This window comes from Pleurodeles waltl, chromosome 2_2 (genome assembly GCF_031143425.1).
Source record: "Pleurodeles waltl isolate 20211129_DDA chromosome 2_2, aPleWal1.hap1.20221129, whole genome shotgun sequence".
In the NCBI taxonomy this organism is placed as follows: Eukaryota; Metazoa; Chordata; class Amphibia; order Caudata; family Salamandridae; genus Pleurodeles; species Pleurodeles waltl.
In genome coordinates this window covers 521,597,040-521,619,818 of record NC_090439.1, presented here as the reverse complement: position 1 = coordinate 521,619,818, position 22,779 = coordinate 521,597,040, and the positions used below count along the sequence as shown (strand labels likewise).

At 41.6% G+C, this 22,779-nt stretch overlaps 1 protein-coding gene across 8 annotated transcripts in view; it reads left to right on the top strand.

Annotated features, from left to right (window-relative positions):
- Positions 1-22,779, top strand: part of ZNF521 (zinc finger protein 521) — a 711,353-nt gene that overhangs the window by 542,414 nt on the left and 146,160 nt on the right. The gene's annotated exons all lie outside the window — the stretch shown is intronic.

Genomic DNA, 22,779 nt, shown 5'->3' with positions numbered 1-22,779 from the left:
AGGCAGTGCCTTGTGCTTCTGTGGGGCATGAAACCGCATTGGTCAGGGTAAATGAGTATGCTGAGCTCTAGCCTAATGCGGGTAGCCAGTATCATGGCGTAGATCTTCACCTCGGTATTAATGAGTGAGATTGGACAGAAGTCTGAACAGGAAGATGATGGAGGTTGTGTTTCCGGAATGACTGTGATTGTGGCCATATCAATGTCAGAGGGGAAGGCAATGTTCTTTGCCACTTCAAGATATTAAGCATGAAGTCATGGTATCAAGATGTCCCTAAATGCAGAGTAATATTCTGCTGGAAACCCATCCAGACCCGGGGTCTTCTCAGATGCCACAGCAGATAGAGCTGCTCCAAGTTCATTCTATATCTGCTGGTCAAGCAATAGGGACTCAGTTTTGGATAGTCATGAGAAAGGCACCTCCTACAGGAGGTGGGGATCTGGTTCAGGCTCTGCATGGGGGACTGCTGTATAGAGGTGGTGACAGGTTTCTGCAAACATCTGTGCAGTATCTTGAAGGGTATGCCAAGTGTACCCTTGAGGGTCTACTATTTCTGGTATTATTCGGTTTACTAGGGGGCGGGAGACGAGCCAGTATAGGAGTTTACTGTTTTTGTCGCACCATCCATAAAATTCTGGCCATTGAGGCCTTTCACGTCTGTTTTGCAGTTTCAATGCGACATGTGACAGATCTCATGTATGAGCTCTAGCTGCCAGGAGCCATCATTGCAGCCGCTTGAGGCCTTTTAGCCCTCAAGACGGATTGCTTGAGCCTCCAGCTGGGAGAGATGTTGGGGTTGGGCACATTCTTTAGCTCTAAGATAGCCCTTGGCATATCCTGTGATTGTAGCCTAGCTGGCTGCCCACAAGGTCCCATTCAACTGGACTGAGTTGTCTTTGAGCTGAAAGTAGGTTTTGAGATCTTCACCTATAGGTCTCGTCTTGAAGAAATCAGGCATTATGTCACTACATGGGGTGAGGTGCACCAGTGGGTGATCTGATATGGAGGAGAAGGGGGCAATGGTCCCATATGCCACGAGAGAGGATTTGAACTTGAGTAATGGTGCAGCAGTCCGTGGCGGGCATAAAAATGAAATCAATGTGGGAATGATTGTGGTGTGCCTTGGAGGTATGGGTGTACTGGAGTTTTCAAGGGCTCCATGTCCTCCACACATCACAAATACCAAGTGAGGAGGACCAATCCGAAAGGCATTTGGCTCCTAAGTGGTGACCAGTAAAAGGAACCCCTGTAGCATCCTGGTCCAGGGCCATCACCACAGTGAATCACCCCCAATTACTGTCAGTCCCTGTGGAAGAGCTATCAATATTTTTGAGAGGTCTCCCAGGAAGACATCTAGAGTGTCAGGAGCACGTATGTAGAGAGAAGATTAATGGTACGTCCTTCTACGGTACCTGTGAGTGCCAGGAAGTGGTCCAAGGGTTTGTAAGTTCCTGCATCACCACCAGTGGGAAGGAGTGACAAAGGAGGATTGCTACTCCTCTGGAACTGCATGTGAACCCCTCATGGAAAACTCTGTCATAACCCTGGTGTGCTAAAAAGGGACAGTGGTTCCTTATGAGATATGTCTCCTGAAGCAACAGGGCAGCATAGATGAATTGGTGGGAATATTTCAGAACTGCTCTGTGTTTCACTCTTTCTGGGAGCCCGTTGATATTCCAGGAAAGTACCAGAAAGGGCTCCAAGTCAAGATATATATTAATCCCCCAACAGACCCCCATTCTCATACTTCACCCATAGAAGCATCTGCCAACCCTAAAATGTTAACAGAAATATAACACAGTTTGAATTCTGGAGCAAAGTGGTGGACCCCTCCTAGGTGTAGGATCAGTAGCAAATTTTGGGACACATGGTAAGTGTGTAGGTGGTGGGACACACCGTCTAGGGGCCCCTAATGGATAGAGAATTAAGTGTCGGACTCCATGACAGGTCTGTGTCATCTGCCTGGACAGCCGGCATAGTGGTGGATCGTAGATCACGGTTGGCTCGACCCAATGCAGTATCCAACATTCCTGGTGGTTGGGAGGCAGAAGGAAGGGGATCAGACTGATCCTGGGCCATTGGTGGGTGGGGGGAGTTGGAGGTTGCCCACTTGGTACCACACCCTCTTCACAATCGGATGCCCTGCCTCCTTAGTTTGGGGGCCACACTCTGCCTAGGTGGTCCTTCAGGTCTTGGGGAGGAGGATAAAGCACACTATTCAATGCTTGGAGTGATCGTTCCTGGGTAAGCCAAGTCCAGACCGCCTTCGGGGTGTCAAAGAAGTGATTCTTGTTGGCAAAAAACACTCAAGTCAGGCTCGGCACAGCAGCCTGTAAAAGAGATTAAGTGCCCGGAGTTTCTACCTGACCCCAATGTAACAGTGACACTGTGTCTGCACCTCCTGTGTGTAGTCTGGAAAGATTAGCACCTTGTTCTCTCAATAGGACAGGTTTGGGCAAGAGCGGGCCTCCTGCAGGATAGCATCTCTGTCCTTGAAATTAAGGATATGTGAAATTATAGGTCTGTGGAGAGCACCTGGAGGGGGCTGGGGTGTCAGGGCCTGATTCACCCGCTCAACGACATACCACGGGGAGAGACAGTTGTCAGGCATCCAGGATTTGATCCAGATTTCTATGAAGCCCACCGGTTGTAAGGGTTCCACCTCCTCAGGTATTCCCACAAAATGTAAACTGTTTCACTGTGAGCAGTTTTCCGCATCTTTTGCACAGCGGTGGAGCTCCGATGTGTGCAACAGGAGCTAGGTGACTTGCACTTTCAAGGTAGTAACATCGTCTTTCAGTGTAGACAATGGAGACTCAACCTCAGTGGTCCTTGCTGTGGCATTATGCAGATCTTGCTGTATGAGAGCCATGTCCACACGCACCTTTCCTACTTTGATTTCAACAGAAGCTTGGGAGGAGCGAATGGCTCGGAACATGGTGGGGAGGTTGCATTGGGTGACTAAGGTTTGTCAGGAATGGCACCTCCAGTGTGGACTTGGCTGGTTGCATATTGATCTATGAGAGTCTGTGAAGTCGTTGATCGATTGGATTTGTCTTTGCCCATGGCTGTAGAGAGGTGGGTAGCCATTCAAAACTTGCCGTGGGGGTCTGGCCCACTTACCGCAATGACATGGGAGCACGAGCAGCCAGATCCAGGAGTCAACACCTGGTCCAGGTAGAGACCTTGAGTGGGAGACGCGAAGGACAGCAGCTCAGAAGATACGTGAAAGGTGGACAGTTGGAAGTGAGGCCTGCACCTCTCAGTTCAGGTGAGTCACCCGTGGGTTGAGCATCCCAGCTAGCGAGCCGGTACAATGATAGCTGGACTTCACGCAATTTGTGGAAGCACAGGGTGATGTCTGGGTGCTACTAGAAAGGCCACCGGTCTTCGACACCACAGGCTTACTGGCCAGCCCCACAGGGTCTGAAGTGCGGCTGCCTTGTATGGTAATATCACAGGATCTTATGCATTGTGCAACTTACAGTCTCTCCTGCAATGGTAGCACACTGGAAGGGCAGAAGATGTGGCCCTAAGGAGAGGGACCCTGGGGCCTGTAATAAGGGCTAACAGTATCAGTAGCTTAGTGGTGTGAGACACCTGGCAGGTAGGTATGGTGTTGCAGAAGCTCACAAGGGCCTGCTCCCTAGTGGGCAACCAGTAGAATGCATTTTGAGAACTGGCTCTAACTTTGGAACTTTCCAATAGATAACTCAGTAGGCTAATTCCCCCTGAAGATCTGTGTGCAGCCTTTAATTCACATGTCCAAATCCTAGATTATCTAACTAGGCCATTTTTTCTTTGCAAATGGATACATGATCACCACCGATTCGAACAATAAAACGCAATTATTTAAGACCAAGCAACATCTGTTGCCTGTTGTGGGTTATGTATAAAGTAAATAATTTATTTTAAATATAACCAGAGTATAACCCAAGTACGTTGTCAGGTTTATATTAAATACAGGCATTCTGTACTTTTTTCCATGCAATGGGTTCAGCGACACTGAGCTCTCCTGTCACAGAACACTATTTTACTAATGGTAAATGACTCTGTTCTGCAAATGTGTATTTGCTGCCGGCATCACTGTGTTGTGAATTTACTAATGTGTTTGATTTGTACTTTTATTTTTTGATTTTCGTTATTTATCACTTACTTTTCTTAGTACTTTGGATGCATTTATTATTCACCCAAATACAATACCCTTGGGCTGATGATGAATGTCTCTAATAAAATCTTCAAACACAAAAAATGGAGGTAGCCCTGCCCAGTTAATTTATTTTCTTGGCAATAATCTAAAGTAGAAAAATGTGATCATAAATAAAATGGTGTATTTCTCTGGTTACCAGCATTAATTATACGCTAAAACGAGTGCAGGTGCAAGTTGCAACTCAGAACTGTAGACAAAGAGCAACTAAGCAATAATGAGTTCTTCATGAACACAAAAAAGAAAAAATTCATGTAAGTTAAACCTAGCAATTTAGGCAATGAAGCTAGGATAGTGCACTGAGCTTCCACACTCCAGATAATATAGTATTTTTACAATTGAAGGGCTTCATGTTTCCTAATAATAAGGTAATTTGTTTGGGCCTTTATTTGTAATGTGGTACCATCCATTAACGGTATCCAAGGGTTGCAGCCCTAGCTCAGTTTTGAATGAACTGTTATGAACTTATAAAGCACAACTGAACTGATACTATGAGAGATGTCGTGGCTGAGGAACATAAACCATAAACAATAAAAAGAGTGCAGCTTTAAGGATAGTGTTGGAAGAGGAATGAGAGGAGGGATGGGTGATGACGTCAGTTCAGTCACTCAAATAGGAGTCAGTTAAGCACACAGTTCACCATTGCGTGCCCTTCAAGATTAAGAAGGAGGTCATTCAGTACAAAAATAAGATCAGATCATGTCCCAGAGACAGTCTAATGCCCACCTGGGCAGGGTCTAGCACCTTCCTACTAATGAGAAGACCTGACCAATTTCTGTCTCTTGGACACAAGAACTAAAGGAACTAGAGAGTTTAAAGTATAGAATTTAACTAAACCCTTGGTGATATCAGACACTGTAAATTAGATAATTTTACTGTAAGACTCCCAATTTACATCTTAGTTGACATTAGAAATGACAAATGTGACTGAGCAGCTAAAAATGTGATATTGCTGGTTGTATTGAAAAGGACAGGGGGCAGAGCAGATAAAGAACATTTTCCACATAGTAATTTATTACTAAGCCTGAGATTAGAATGCTATTTTGGTTTTGCCTTGCCATAAAATAAAAAAATGATGGCAAGCAAATTGAGCTCCAAACCCTAAAGGGTGCTCACCAATGAGGGGGTGAGCCTATAGTGCTGGCTTCAGCAGAACTTCATTGTCTGTATTGAAAGGCAACTTGATGGCAACCTCATGGCATCTGGGAACTAGTATAGAAGATCGGTTAAACACCAATGGAAAATAAAGTTTACCCCTCCCCCCACCTATTGGCTGATGCTCTATTAGATACCGTTGTAGGGTCCCTGCTGGGGTTGCTGTCATGACCCCCGAGAGCAGAGTAATGCATCCTCCTGTGTACTCAATCTGTGCTTTATCTAAAACCAAATGCTCCTACAGCCTCCTCTAGAAGACGTGAGTGGCTAATTGTTTTGTTGACTGGTGAGTTTTGGCCTCGAAGCTAAAGGGAAATTAGTGGCAAACAAACCTGCACAAAATTTTGGAAGCATCAATAACTCAAGCGCTGAGGTCATATATTAACTTCAGATTTGTGGTCTACATATGTCAAACAACAATACATACTTCAATATACTTCTATGTTAAACCCATCAATCTGGGCATACAACCTAGTCATAGGGTTCTTTATAGCTTCCTGTTCCCCAGGATGAGTGTCGGAGGTAATAGGCAATTTAGTGGAATAAACGGCTGCAAGTTATACGGGGACAAGATTCACCACAGGGAGCACCCACCATGGGCTGGACCGTTTGATCTCCTAATGGTATATCTAGGTGAGTCACCTTATCTGAAGTTCCCTTACAACCTAATACCCAGTCATATTTCACGTTTCATATCTAGTGATTGTAGCCTACCTTGACTTGGTACAGCCCAAATGTATACTAGAGTAAACGCCCAGGGTATTAGGTGTATCATTTAATCCCTCAAACTTGACCCAGAGTGCACCACTGGAGCTTCTGATTGGCCTCTCTCTCAAATGAAGTGCTGAAGAGGCAGAGGTCTGTACATTTTCTATTCCTGTGGTCCCTACACATTTCCTGGCAATGCTTAGGAGTTGGAAGACCTTCTTTCTGGTCGAATAATGGGCTATTAATGCTTCTAACACTGGAGTCGTATGATACTACTGCATGCTAAGAGTCATTGGCTCATCTGCTGTATTTGGCGCACCGCAGACAACACTGGTGGCCAGCTGGGCACGGGAACTAATGGCAAGAGTGACCACCTATTTCACACCATGCGTGGATGACCTTATGACCTGGATGCTGAAGCTGAAGAGAATCATGAGTATTGCTCGGTATAGAGGCCACCAGCCACAGCCCCTTAGCCTAAGTGAAGCCTTCCTCCCACATTAAAAAAAAACATGCAGATGCTTTCAAAGTTGTGACTTCATCTTCCTGCAAAGTAGAAGACGACCCAACAAACACCAGCTATGCCAGCCCTTCCAGTTTTCCTGTGTCTTTCCGTGGCTTGGAATGAGCTTCCGGGGATAGAGGTCCAAACAGTGCTGACGCTCTCATAATTTGCAATGCACGGGGAAAGGGGATATCACAGTTTTTCAGTCAAGCTTCCAAAATATGTGTGCATTTTAGGAATGTATTAAGTAGTGTTTTAACACTGCACCCTTTTGGATTTTTGTAACGTGTGCTGGGAAACTAAACAATTGTCTTGGACATTTTGGAGCTCTATGACGTTTCCATCCAGGATAGCTCTGTAAGTGAGGCGTTCACATGAAGTTCAAAGTTTGTCTGAAACTGCATATTTCCACGAAACCTACCTGCTGTGGAATCATTCAGGAAAAATGAACAAACATATGCATTATAAGTCTTCAAGAATTGACTATCAAGCGTATGTCTGGAAACGATGTTTTAGGGAAAACAAAAGAAACAAAGATGGTTATGAAGTTTGCAAAATATATACTTCTCCCAAAGCCACGCAACATTTTAATATGCTAATGTATTTTAGTGTGATTTGGTGACATTTAACACCGAACTTAGGTTCTGAGTACTTCCTATGTTATTATACCAATTTAAGGCAGATTGCCACAACCCATTGGAGATTAACAAACTAGGGAAGTTATAGTTCATCAAGATTAAATGTAAACATGTTAAATTATTACATATTAATCAGTGCGTGCAGCTCTTCAAACATATCTCTGAGGGAGACATTAAAAACATGATGATCATAATACTCATCAAGGGCAAGAGCACAAAGATCAATATGGTCTGTCCACCTATGGTTATAAATGTGTAATAGGAAAATGTGCAATGTCAATGATACTTCGTACTCTCCATTTTCTGCTTCCACAAAAATTGTGTGCAAAAAATAGTTTCATGCACTCCCAATGGATATAAAAGAGCACTGATTATCCAAGTGTCCACTTCAGAGTATAGAAAGAACAGTGGTATGAGCAGAAGAGTTAATTCTGAACCAACCATACCTAGCTAGCATTGTCTGAGGTGGTGTACTACAGTGGCCTAACACAGGCCCACGCAGCCACTGTGGCAGAGGGGACCCAGAACCCAACTCCAATGCCTCCAACATTTAAACAAGCATTTGCAATGCAACAGGACTTGCGTTTGCTCATGTTCGAGCTGATAGCGTTGTAAACTCCTAACCCGACTTTTCACCTATCGGCAAAAGTGCATTTATGTACGTAAGCCGAAAAAGTGCATTTAACTTTGTAAAGCGCTCGACTTCTGCTAAGCGAAATTGCGCTAGTAAATTAGCGAGCACTAGTAAATTAGAGAAAAAGTAGTCCACGAGCCGGACAGAAAACAGCGAGCCACGCATGTTTTCTGTACTTGGTCGATGCGCTCGAGGAGGGCTAGCCGCCGGAAAAGGCATGACGTATGCATGCCTTCGACTAATGAAAGCAAGCAGATGTTAATAGGCAAGCCCACTAACCAATGAAAAGCACTGACGTGACGTCGACAGGGCTCCGAGCCCTTTTCTAAACTCTAAAGCGTCTCGCTGCGATACGCATGTGTGAGCGCATGCAACGCAGGCTCGACCCTAAAAAGGCCCAAACTATCCCAAGACCAATAAATATCTCTAACTCCGTGGCCCATCCATCACATTCTGAAGGGCATTCACAATTTTGTGTTATGTTATGTTTTAATGATTTGTATAGCACACTAATCACCCGAGGGAGTATCAGGTACTTGTGTAATACCATTGGTTCACTACGACTCCCCCTTCCTTCCCACAGTGGAACAGAATTAGACACTGTAATGGTGGGTGATTTAACTTATCTAGTAATGAAGGGGATGTGTGTTAGAGGAATTCTATAAATGGGGAGGTGTGGTTATTGATAGGTGGTTACTGGGGAATGGAAAGTGTCTGTGGTTGGGTTAGAGGCTGATATGAATTAGTGGTCACAGTGAATAAAATTTACCTGCGCTTTGATGTTTTGAATAACTGAATTTCTTACAGAAGAAGTGGAACTTGGCAAACATTGCAGACATAAAAAAAAAAATTGTCATGCTCGCTTAGAATTTGAGTAATAGGGTCTCTTAGAGTTTAATGTAATACACAGCTTTCTTGGGGTTTCATTAACTGTGTGTGATTCTTTACCACCCAATCATGTCTTAAATGAGATCCACCGAATTCTCATTTTCAAAATGATTATATAGACCAATTCGTGTTAAAAAAAAAACTTCTGCAAATATACCTTGATATCAAATCCTTACTCCTACCCTACAAGGCATGTTCAACTTTGCATTAGACAGTCTTTTCTGTAGTAGAATTTCAGTAACCAATGGGAATGTATGAAAGATCTGAACTGTCCACTTTGAATTACTTTCTGTGCGGATTTATAGAAACTTAAAAAAAAAAAATACAAATGCAGAACAGAGCCGCAGAATCTACTTGAGAAAAAAATACTAAAGAAATTGAACTCCGAAGCTCTCCACTGGTTTGTTGAGAAATAGATTTAACTTCAAAATTCTGACAGCTGTCCCAGAGATGAGCAAGATGAAATATATCAGCAAACTGAACTGGATTCTCTGCTCCAGCTACATGATTTGATCCACTAGACCCAATCCAGATCGAACAGGCACCTAGAAAATCCCTCCTGTGTCAGGGCCCTACCTCTAGAACCATTTGGGCGACAACATATGAGTTGAACCAACTATTTTAGCTGACTGGTCTCCATTGATGGAAGAAACCCGTGCCATCTTTAGCACTGATCGGGTATCTAGAGTGTCCAGCCATTTACACATCCAGAATATCCAGTTCATGAGTTGAAAAAAGAACAAGACGAACGCTTTTCTGTGCTTGATTGTATTCATTTTTCAGTGCATGTTTGCTCTACAAAGCTTTGTTTACTGTGTATTGTTGTCCTACCATATGTAAGAGACCCGGTTTCCAGTTTGTTTCTGCTGTTTGTAGTCCAGTAGCATTAGGGCTGGAATTTTATCAGCTGGTTGGCTTTGCATCTCAGCTGTCTCTAAAAGAGTGCAACAATAATTTTGATTAAATGTCATCACTCTTTGCGAGAAGGGAATATTGACTTTAGTTTGGAAGTGTTCTTTTTAAAATTCAGCAGTAGAATTACTTTTCAAATGGATTAACTACCATTTCTGATCTGCATGATTTGCGTGCCTTGAAAGTTTCATTTATAAAGTGCACTTGTTGGACTGTGGCTTCCTGCGCCCTGCAGGGGAGGGAATACAAAACTTGAATCTATTAATGAAACTTGAAAATTGTTGTTCCCTCAACTTTCTAGTGGTTCATTCGTGAGGGGAGAATGTTCTCGATAAACTTATACAAGGCAGTACAAACACTGCTCATTTCTCAGAATTTGTTTTCAGTAGATAGTTGCAACATATGGTGAGAAATAGCTGTCTGTTATAGGATATCAAAACAAATACTGTGTTCTTTTGCCAAGGTTGTCAATACATATTTGTGCAATTTATTGCAATTGTGTAGCCAGTGAAATATCTTTGAATCTTGCGACAAAATTATATTAACCCTCATCTTTGTTAAGATGTAATTTTTAGGTCTTGCCTGCTCGACGCATATGCTGTCCTGTGAGATATTATTTACAATACAATTAGCTTACAATCCCACCCACAGCATACTATTAGTTGTTTTCCTCGTCACTCCAATTTACAAGCTTTTGATTGATTATCTCCCCTTCCTTTCTCGTATTAGCTCCTCCATGGAGCATGGGCCTAGAACGTGTTCTTTCTCGTCTTTGTTCTTTCTCATCTTTTTGAAACACACTATTTGTTTTTTTAATTTTGTGTTTCAGTACTGTTCCTGGACGTGCAATGTGCTTTCCTACTTTTAATTCAGCTTACTTATGTTACATTCACCCTATCTGCTTTCTCTCTTGACGCTTTAGTTCCTTACACGCACAGCTGTACTACTCTACTCCAGTCTACGTAACTCCACACTACACCACTCCACTCTATAGTACTCTACTTTATGGTACTCCATTCTGTGCCACCCTACTCTGTGCCACTACACTCTACTCCATACCACTGTACTCTACACTGCTCCATTCTACTCTACACCACTCTCTCTACCCTACACCAATCCACTTTATGCCATTCCATGCCACTCTATGACTCTCCACTCTATGCCACTGCACTCTACTCTATGCCTCTCCACTTTGCTCTACACCACTCCACTCCATTCCACTCTATGCCACTCCACTCTGTCATTCCACACCACTCTATGCTACAGTACTCTATGCCACTCTACTCTATACCACTCAACTCTACTCTACTCTACACAACTCCATGCCACACACTGCCACTCTATGGCACTCTAAGCCACTCCACTCTACTGTTTGCCACCATACTCTATGCACCTCTAGGGCAAGACACTCTATGCCATTCCATTGTATGTCAATCTCCTCTGTGCCTCTCTACTCTATGCACTCCACTTTACACCACTCTACTCTATGACATTCCATTATACGCCACTCAACTCGACTCTGTGCTACCCCACTCCACTCTACTCTACACCACTCTGCACTACTCCATGGCACTCTACTTCAATTCCCACTCTACGCCACTCTACTTGAAGCCACTCTTCTCTATGCCACTCTGTGCTACTCTAGGCCACTCCAGTCTATGACACTCCACTCTTTTCCACTCCATTCCTCTTTGCCGCTGTACTCTAGTCCCTGCCATTGTACTCCACTCTGTGCCAGTCTGTGCCACTGTATGTCAGTGTACTCCACTCTATACCACTCTAGTTTACCCACTCTGTGCCTCACCACTGTACTCTAGTCTGCTCCACTACAAATAGTGCCACTCTATGGCACTCTACTCTACACCACTCTATTCTACTCCACACCACTCTACTATATGCCATGCTACTCTACGCCACTCCATTCTATGCCATTCTACTCTACTATAGAACACTCCACTTTATGCCACACTAATCTGTGCCACTCTATGCCACACTACACCACCCCACTCTACTCTGTCACTCCACACCACACCAACCCACATCCCTGTACTCTACGCCATAAAATTCTGACTATACTTTCAGAGACCACTGTATTCATACTTCATATAGGTGCAGGACCACAAAGCTACATTTTCCCTACATTTCTCTACTCTGGGAATCATTTAGGTGAGATTGAGTGCGTGGAACAGAATTCATATATAATTTTACCAAGCTTGTTCAAACAGTATTACAAAATATCATTACCTGATTATGAGGAGCTTCATAAGAACAATGTCTTCTGATTGCTTTCCATTATTTATAACATGAACATATTGCTCCAGATTTCCTGGAGAGAATTCAACCACTGGAAATCATCCACCCTGGTATTAAAAGAATTTAAAGAAAACACTGGTGGTGGATTTGATTGCCTCACCTGAGTTATCATGGAATGTATCATTAAGAGTTGTGATTCTCCAGTAAAAAGCTGAACACCTGTTTTTCTGTGATTGAGGTGTCTAAAGGTCATAAATATATAACTCAGAATTACTCTGAGGTAATGCATAAAATGCTCTCCTTCTGAATTGTACTGTCTGAAATTAATAATTAACTTGTAGAACTTCTGAGTTATGTGTAAGAACTTTAAATACTCCAAACACAAAAATGGGACTCAGATCTGTCCTGAGCCAGCACAGTGTTCCAGCATCATATTGAGTCACAACTATCATGGAACAAAAATATTTGTTCAAAAACATCATGGGATAGAATATTGAATGTAAGAATATTACTTTTTAGATAATACACATCTTATTTTTAATAAGGCAGTATATAATAGTGTTTTTATTTTCTTTGCTGTGTTGAGTTTTATTAGTTTTGCTTTGTTTTGTAAGTTAATATTATTTTAATGTCAAGTGTTTGCAATTGTTACTATTTTTTTATTTTTTTCAGTTTGTTAATGTAGTTACAGATATTTTTTATTGCATTTGAATGTATTTATTGACAGATTGTTGGTGCTATAAGGCAACATGGTGGGATTTTTTTTATTATTTATTTTAATGGTTCATACATTTTTGTATTCCCAATTTGTTAATTTGATTATTAATTATTTGCATTATTTTGTTTATAAATTATGTATTAGCTATTTTAAATAAAATTGCAATTATTTGTAATGTTTTATAATTTAGATTCTTGCTTTTTCAGATTATCTGATTTTAATAATTTGTGTATTTCATGTTTGTGATATTTTATATTAATTTTGTCTATAGAATTATTTGTTAAATTGTTGTGTGTTATGTTATTATTATTTGCAGGTGCTATTTCAATTTGTTTTGTGTATGTTTGACTTTTGGGGTAGTAAATTGGCAGTGTTTTAAATATACTTATTTTGTAATGTCTTTAAATTGTTGTATATGTTTAGGTTTTATTTTTGAATTTTTAATTGTATATGTATACATTTTAATTTCGAATTATTTTATGATATTTATAATGTAAAGAGTAATTTATGTATTTGTTACAATGTATCTTATGCTACTTCTGTGTGTCTGCTTTCAGTTTAGGAGTGGAAATAGCAATTTTAAGCTTTCCAATGTCCATCACTTTCCCTACTGCTGCTTACATTGGAGTGGTATTAGTAAATCTGACCCCACCCCCAAAGTCCAGCACTTTTCCTTCTGTGCCTCAGGTTGGAGTGGAAATAGTAAATCTGACCCCTCAAAATTTCAACAATTCCACTATTGTTGCCTGCTCTGGAGCTGGAATAGTAATTCTTACCCCTCCAAAGTCCAACACTTCGCTGTTGTTGCATACACTGTAGTGAGAATTGTTAATTTGACTGCTCCAGTGCCCAATGCTTTCCATAATGTTGCTAGGTTGGAGTGTGTTGAGTAAATCTGACCCCTCCCAGGTCCAACACTTTCCCTACTGTTTCTTACATTGGAGTGGGAGTAGTAAATATGACCTCTTCAAAGTCCAACAATGCTCTTACTGTTGCTCAGGTTGGCATGGAAATAGTAAATCTCAACACTCTAATGTCCCATGCTTCCATTACTATTGCTCGGGTTGGCATGGAAAAAGTAAATTTTAGCCCTTCAAAGTCCAACACTCTCTCTACTATTACTAAGGTTGGAGTGGGAGTAGTAAATCTGTCCCCTTCAAGTTCAAAACGTACCTCCCAATTGTTGTGATTGGAATGTGAATAGTGAATGTGCCATATTCAAAGTCCAATACTTTTCCTACTGTTGATTAGGTTGAACTGGGAATAATAAAATCTAACCCTCTCCAAACGTCAACACTTTCCCCTCTGTTGCCTACGTTGGAGGGGAAATATTGAATCTCACCCCTCCAAAGTCAAATACCTCTACTACTATTCCTTAACTTGGGATGGGAATAGTAAATCTCATCCCTCTGAAGACAAACACTCCATATTGTTGTTTACTTTGGAGTGGGAACAGTAAATCTGACCCCTCCAAAGTCCAACACTTTTCCTACTGTTGCTTACTTTGGCATGTGAATACTGAACTTGCCCCGAAAAATGAAATTTATGTGAAGTTTTTTTTTTTTTTTAAAGATTTATTTTTGTGACTTAATTGTAAAAGTTAGTTTAAGTATTTTTATTTTTTTGAGCTAATAATATTTTATTAAGATATTATTTCATTTTAATAATTTTATAGTGTATGGATTTTTAGCATTTGAGTATTTTTTAGTATTGATGTATACTGTTTTAGTTATTGTTAACTGCTTTTAGTGCTATTTTGTTCACATTTATTTCATAATTGTTTTAATTTATAGATGATATTAATGTTTATATTTATTTTAAAGTATTTACTTTTAATGTTTATAGGTTATAACATTTCATTATATCTTTTTATTATATATGCGTGTGTTTTTAAATTTATTTTTAAGTAAATATATATTTTTAATGTATACTGTTTAATATTTAAAAATCGATATACTTAACCTATTTTGTGAAACTAGTTTGGTCTTCTATACTTTTGTAGTCAGTATTTTGACCTTTACATACAAAGCATATAAAATTTTTATTTTTGTTCTCGATAGCTGTTTTAGCAATATTATTGTTTCTCGATAGTTATGGCTCTAATATTTTGTCATTTAATTGCCAACACACCTGTTCATGATACAGCCCCAGATGTTCTCTCTGTGGGCCTGTGGCAGAAGGAATCACTGGCTATTCATCACGTGATCACTATTTACTCACACAAGGTCATTAATGTTCTCGATGGAAAAGATAAAACTCAGTCTCCTCAATTTTTGAAAAATGTTATTGCCATTTTCAGCATACATTGCATATCTTGGTGGTACATACATCAGCATACTTTGCTGACCTCTCTTTTCACACTTTTTAACTCACCAATATCTGATTTTTCATGCATGGACAAAATTCAAGGCAGTGTTCTGAATTTGGCATGGACCTGTTTGTAAACTTAGTCTATAACTATACTCTCCAGCTGAAACAGCATAGACGCTCTAACTCTCTCCTCACTTTGAACTAAAACCTGTCTTTGATTAAGTGTGAGGCTTTCTTCTAGCCCTTGCCAACAAGAGGGCCTTTGGACGTGGTGTCCCGTGCTCTGTTAAAAGATAGTGAAAGGAAACGTCTTGTTTGTGGATGGCTGAGACCCCGTCAGAGCGTTCTTTCTCTTCCAGGACGGATTCATTCCCAGAATATACTATACAAAAAGTGAAAGCTGAAACTCTGTGCTTCAAGTTAACACAAGACGTCAAAAATTCACAAGTTTTTCGTCCATTCAGAATTTTGTAATTTCAAAACGTTGTGTTACTTCTTCCTTTCAGAATACTACCTTGTAACGTTGTTCATCATTCATCTGCACGCGCATTTCATCGTTCTGCTTGTCGAAAACAGAATATCAGCGAGGAATACTACCATGGAGGGTCTTGTGGTGCCTGAAAAATTTATATGAAATGGTGCGTAAAAGTGTTTGACTATTCCATGCGAAATGGATTACAAAAGGACAAACATAAATGCAAAAACACACTCTGTTCCAGCTCCCTGTACTACAGGGATGTACTGACCTAGCAGGGCCCTTGAAGAAACCATGTCTGGAACAATATATCCCGTGACAGATTTTATCTTTCAAGCAGCATTATCTAAAAACAACGACCCCCAAGTAGAATTTGGTGAGGGCCTACCTTCCAATTCCCTGTCTCACAGATGTTTATAAACCTTGGGTTTCCAGGGCCCAACGAATACTGGGTCCGACCTGCACCGCAGGGGCTGCGGGGAACTGCATTACCTCCCTGTTGCCATCCAATACATAAAAGAGAATGTAGCCAAGACATTGGTATAAATAAACATGCAGAACTTGAGCATCATAGGCTGATTAGGCCATCACGCTACTCTAAACAAACATAATCCTAGGCAATTTGTAATTATTATTGGCAACTACAGTGTGCGGTTGAGTGGAAGGCAGGTATTCTTCATGGCAATGCATCACACACCATCCATTTTCTGTGGCTGAGCACAAACATTTATTTTAGGTTTTGTAGCTGCACATATTGACCAAATTGTAACCAACATACTCAAGGATGGAATCTAGCTTCTTCCCTCAGAATAGTGCACATTATAGCTGCTGGTTGTACAGTGGCGCAAAGCTGCCACGAACAAAAGCCAGATTTTCGCCTTTGTGGAGGTGTTTTCCATCATTAGTTTGAACAACATTAGGGCACGAAAAACACATTGACAGCCATAATTCCATGCTGCAATGTTTTCACTCTTTTCCCCTCATTACGAGTCTGGCGGTCCTAGGACCACCAGACTCACGGTGGCAGCTGGACTGCCGCCAATGCGGCAGTCCGGCCTCCACATTATGCCCGTGGCGAAAGCGCCACGGTCGGACCCCCGGCACCACCACATTTTCACCGGCTGAGGGCCTGATGGTGCCGGCAGTCTCAATCTGCCAGGGCAGAGCTGCAAACAGCGCTGCCCTGGGGATTACGAGTCTCCTCTCCACTGGCTTTTACATGGCAGTTGCACCACCATGTAAAAGCTGGCGGATACGGGGCGGTAGAGGCCCCATTGGGGCCCCTGCACTGCCCATACAGTTGGCATGGGCAGTGCAGGGGCCCTCATGGCCAGCCCCATTAGGCTTTTCACTGTCTGCTCTGCACCCGACGCACCGCAACATTGCTGCCGGCTCTATCATACCCCCTCATCAATTTTGTGGGCTGTTTCCCACTGGACTAGCGGGCAGCAACTCTGTTTCGGCCCGCTGGCCCAGTAGTAAACTTGTTAAAGCCCTCATGGCCAGATCACCACACTGGTGGTTTTCTGACTGCACGGCTTCAGGGGACAGGCGTTTCCGTCTGCTGAAGTCATAATGACAGCCTTAATGTTTAACTGATTACTTATATTTCAGAGAAATTATTATAAGGTGTACATCATCAACTGTGTCACAAAGGGTCACTATATCACTGAAATTGGTCAAGGAAGAGAAGGATACATTAAAGGTTGGTTTCCTTAGGTGTAAGTAAGGCAGCACTTTGTGCAAACACCTCTAATCACCACAATAGAAAAGCAGATTTATGCGGGTTGCAATGTACCACAAAAATGTTACTGCATATTTGTTGTGGTGATGTGTTCGGTTGTTGTGTGTGCTTTTGTGTTTCTGTGCCGCATGATTGTGATGCGATGTCTTTTAACATGGTTGTTGTGTTCACATTTTTACTGTTTTGTGTCTTGCTATATTTAAATAATATCACTATTTTCCTTTGTGTTCTGTTCTTCACTTTTGATATGTCAATACATGTTCCAGCCAAAAAACATCACAAGCAACCACTTACTACTGTCCAAAGTTGTAATAAATATTTAAATAAGTCTTCAACAACTTATGATAGAAATCAGTCAAAACTGTGGCAGAAACAAATGTCCTAAAATAGCACTCTCAATGCTCACATTATGTGATCCGGCCCTAAGTCTGCATTTGGTACTCACAAAGTTACTGAGAAAATTAAAATTTATTTACACTGGTTAAAAGTTAGTCCATTTCCTGGGATATTTATTAACATTAAGAAAGTTAGGCCCAAACCCTACTTTAATATTTAAGGAGTGGGAGCGGAATACCTAGTAAATGAGATTAAGAAAGAATGTGTTTGCATTAAAGAAAAGGCTTTTTTATCCACTTCCTCCCTCATGAAATGGTGTATGTATGTGTATATATACAGTATTTCTAAAACATAAACCTAGTCAAAAGACGGTAACATGCTGTACATGGTCAAAGGCAAGCATAAAGTCAACAAGTAATAGAAGAGGAAGCTGGGCCGTGGACACTTAGTGCATAGTGATGCAGTGTTTTCTAAGGAGGTGAAGTGAGTTTTCAACTATTTCCTAAACTGAAACAGCACTAGGGCAGTCCTGATGGATACTGGGACATTATTCCAAATCCTGAGTGTATAAATAGAAATAGCCTACAGTGTTGTTTTTTACTTTGTTACACTTCTTAAACTGCACTCCAATGGTCTCCTGGCTGTGGGTCTACTGAGAACCACCAGAGATGGTGAGACTGTCTGCAGGATAAGTAAGGGTGGTGTGTATGATGGTTCTGTAAATAATGCAGCTGGTTTTGAAGGTGGTGTTGGCCAGCAAGGGGAGCCACTGGAGTTTCATCCGGATAGGGGTTATGTGATGCATGTTGTTAGAAATGGGGTCTTTGGTTGGCAGTCAGGTTAGTTCAAGCAAAGACCCTCACCCTAGTCAGGGCAAAGGAGAAACACACCTGGTTAACCCCCTTGGTAGCTTGGCATGAGTAGAAAGGGTTAACCGAGAAGCAATCTGTAAAGTATTTGTGCCAACACACACAGTAATAAGTGAAAGCACTACAAAATGGACAGCACACTAGTTTAGAAAAATATGCACTGTTTATCTAAATCAAACAAGACCAAAATGACAAGAATCCAACATAACCAAGCCAAGATATGTATTTTCAAAAGAATAATAGTATTAGTCCATAGAAATCACTGGAGAAGTTGTTGTTATACAAAGTACCTGGTTTGCATCGAAAATGAAGCCGCACGGGCGAGCATGCGTCAAAAAAGTCAGCGATGCGTCTATTTTTCACTCGTAAGCAAGACTGTGCATCATTTTCTTCTCTGGTCAGGTAGGTACTGCATTGTTTTTCTCTCCCGCAAGAGAGTGATGCGTTGATTTCCAGACAGGCACCTTGGATCCACGCAGGCTTGCCTTGACTTTTGATGTCCAGCGATGATGCGTGTGAAATCTGGCCGCACAGTGATGGAAAACTGCAGTACGTGGGGTTTGCATTGTTAACAGCAGCCGCAAGCAGATGCTGTGTTGTTCCTCCTGCCGTGATGTGAGAATCTCCCAGCCGTGATGCAAGTAGAACATCAATTTTTGCCACGAAGCGGGTGGCGCGTCGTTTTTCAGCCTTGTTGCAGGTGGTGCATAGAAACTTTCCCTGCACGGTGTTCTGTGCATGGATTTCAGTCTTTGTTCTGACAACTTCACCTCTCAAGGGCCCAAGGACTGGATAGGCCACCACTTGGTAGGGCAGGAGTTTTAGCAGAGAGTCCAGGTGCTGGCAGAGGAAGTCGTTGATGGCCCTGAGACTTCAAAACAGGTGGCAAGCTCAGTTCAAGCCCTTGGAGATTCTTCTGAAGCAGGAATGCACAACAAAGTCCAGTCTTTGTCCTATTTCACAGACAGAAGCAGCAACTGCAGGATAGCCGAACAAAGCACAGTAACAGGCATGGGCAGCACTTCTCCTTAGCTTGTCAGCTCTTCTCCTTGGCAAAGGTTCCTCTTGATCCCAGAAGTAATCTAAAAGTATGGGGTTTTGGGTCCACTACTTATTCCCCTTTCTGCCTTTGAAGTAGGCAAACTTCAAAGGAAAGTCTCTGTTGTTCACAAGCTCCTGTCTTGCCCAGGCCAGGCCCCAGACACACACCAGAGGGTTGGAGATTGCATTGTGTGAGGGCAGGAACAGCCCATTCAGGTGTAAGTGATCACTCCTCCCTCCACTCTAGCTCAGATGGCTCATCAGGGTATGCAGGCTACTCCCCAGCTCACGTTATCTCACTGTCTAGAGGGGATTCACAAATAGCCCACCTGTCAGTCTGACCCAGACAGGGAATCCACAAACAGGCAGAGTCACAGAATAGTTGAAGCAAGAAAATGCCCACTTTCTAAAAGAGGCAATTTCAAACTGACAAATTAAAAAACAACTTTACCAAAAGATGTATTTTAAAATTGTGAGCTCAGAGACACCAACCCTCACATTTCTACCTGCTCCCACAGGGAATCTGCACTTAAACGTTATTTAAAGGCAGCCCCTATGTTAACCATGAGAGAGATAGGCCTTGCAACAGTGAAAAACGAATTTGGCAGTATTTCACTGCTAGAACATGTAAATTACATCAGTACATGTCCCACCTTTAACATGCACTGCACCCTGCCCATGGGGCTACCAAGGGGCTACCTTAGGGATGCCTTACGTGTATAAAAAGGGAAGGTAGGGGCCTGGCAACTGGGTGTTCCTGCCAGGTCGAGTTGGCAGTTTAAAACTGCACACACAGACACTGCAGTTGCAGGTCTGAGCCATGTTTACGGGGCTACTCATGTGAGTGGCACAACTAGTGTTGCAGGCCCACTAGTAGCATTTCATTTACAGGCCATGGGCACCTCTAGTGCACTTTACTAGGGACTTACTAGTAAATCAAATATGTCAATCATGGATAAACCAATCACTAATACAAGTTACACAGAGAGACTATGCACTTTAGCATTGGTTAACAGTGGTAAAGTGTCCAGAGTCCTAAAGCCAACAAAAACAGGTCCGAAAAAATAGGAGGAAGGAGGCAAAAAGATTGGAGATGACCCTGCAAAAAGGGCCAGGTCCAACACATGTCATAGTTTAACCTTCAGCTCACTTGACATAACTGCAAACAATTATCACTTCCTGCCTTTACTCCATGAATGTCACATATATTCAGATTTATTTGCTTACATTAAAGAGGGAGTTGAAGACGTTCTCTGCAGTGAAAATTCGATGTTAAGGTTCACCTGTCGAAGCTATTCATTTGTTTTTTAGTTCAGCGTTGCCCACTGTTGTCTGTAATCACCTTGCCAACATCACATTTGGTCTGCTTTTGTTTTCTGTGAGGTACAGGAGAGATTGTGTGCTGTCTGAGGTTAAGTGCCATTGATCAACATACTTTGATTAAGCAATACTTAAACATTTGTGATGTCGCAGGAGCCCCCTTGTAGTTGTTGCTGAAAAAAAGAGTATGAGATGTTGAAATTACCTTTTTAACGAGGACATTCTGAAAATGAGAGCTGCAGTTCCTGCACCATACTTTAATTCTTCAATTTGCATTGCAATGAAAGACAACCTTGTGACATAGAGCATATGAGAGGAAGGTTACCAGTTTATTTAAGGACATAACCAATTATTCACTACTGAAGAAGTTATGGCAGCTTTAAGCATGCATAGTAAACCATAATGAAGCAAAGTTCAAAAGCAATTGTGACAAAAAAATTCTCAAGGATCACATTTGCCTAGCAATGTGCAAAGCCTTCAGTGCCAAACATACTGCAAGATGTTAGCATAATATGTTATGATTCCTAAATTTCATGCCAGATATTGCCTGAAATCTTTCTTACCAGAAGAGCAGTGGTTCCATATCTAGCATGTTTCACTATCATTTCATTAGTGTCCATCAGTATGTAACTTTGCAAGATTAAATGGGCTGGACTACTGTTATTGGCAGAGATGAGACTAGTCTTCTTGGCTGTGCTCTCATTCATTGTAAAATCAGGAGTCTCCTCTCTAAACACCACATCTACACCTGTCACCTGCGTAGGATGTTGATGAAGATGTAGGTTTCTCTTTATGACCATTGTTGGAGTACACTATTGATCTAGAAAGCCATGTGTTGACTCTTATTCGCTTTTTAGGTCGTGTCCATTGAGCCATACATCCATTAACTCTGTCCCATTAAAACAAGGTAGAGAACACTGCAAGCTTAGTGTACGTAAGTTCAATTTGAGAAGGGATAGGACATGTGATCTGTATACTATGAGTAAGAGGTAGGATTCTGCTCAAAGCCATGGTATTAGAGGAAGAGGAAGAAGAAGAAGAGATGGGGTGGGTTGTTAGGAAAGGAAGAGGAGGGGCATTTTGCAGAAGACTTTGAACAGAGTGTGTGTGCTGTGTAAAACAGCTACGAGTAGACTAACAAAATGATTAGGAGTTTGGACACAACACTTTTAATGCTGCACAACACAATCAACAATCCTTGATACCTACTAGCGGAACCTGAGCTTTTAGAAGTCGAACGTGTAGGGAGTGAGATTATAAACTCTTGTGCATTTCTGCATTCTGTGGTAAAAGATGAATGTAAGAAGAATTCCTTATACTTGCTAGCGTGCCTGGTCCTTAGTAAGTAAACTTACAAGGGGACACGTATAGGTCGATGAACCCTTTGATTCGCATGGAGTATCCTAGCTATGTAGTAATCGATGACCATCAATAATCAATACACGAATCAATAATCAATAAGCATAAACATTAATCATCAGTGAAAAGTGTAATCATTCATGAATAACCACAACTCAATTCTTACGTTTTATCAATTTTTATTTCCCTATTGTTACAATGCTAAGTCATAAGGTTAATTCAAACTTTAATCAATTCACTCAAGATTAATTCATTAGTGACCACCAATAGCATAATACAACCAGTACTTGAGAAAACATGCATTCTAATGCCTCAACATAAGCCAAATAAGAAGAATGTGTTAACATGAATGGCAGAGTACAGCAAATCAGTCCATCAATCATTTGTCACCGTATATGTCAGCATCTCAGAATAGGAACCCTACATAACCCAGATTAGCATTGGCATGTGGGACTTCATGCGAAAACAGTTTAGAACATTAATTTGGAAAATCATCTAGCTAGAAGAAAACTATAAACACAGCGCAGTTGGTACCTAGAAAGAAAAGGCACAAAAAGTAAATCAGTCACATTGTCATAGCTACCTATCCATGGAATGGATCAGCAACAAAGTCAGTCTTCGTCTTCAGGTCCTCAATCGATCAGCATCACTTCAGGCTCTCAAGAGCATGAGCCCAATGACAGAATCTCGAATCTCTTCTCCCCCAA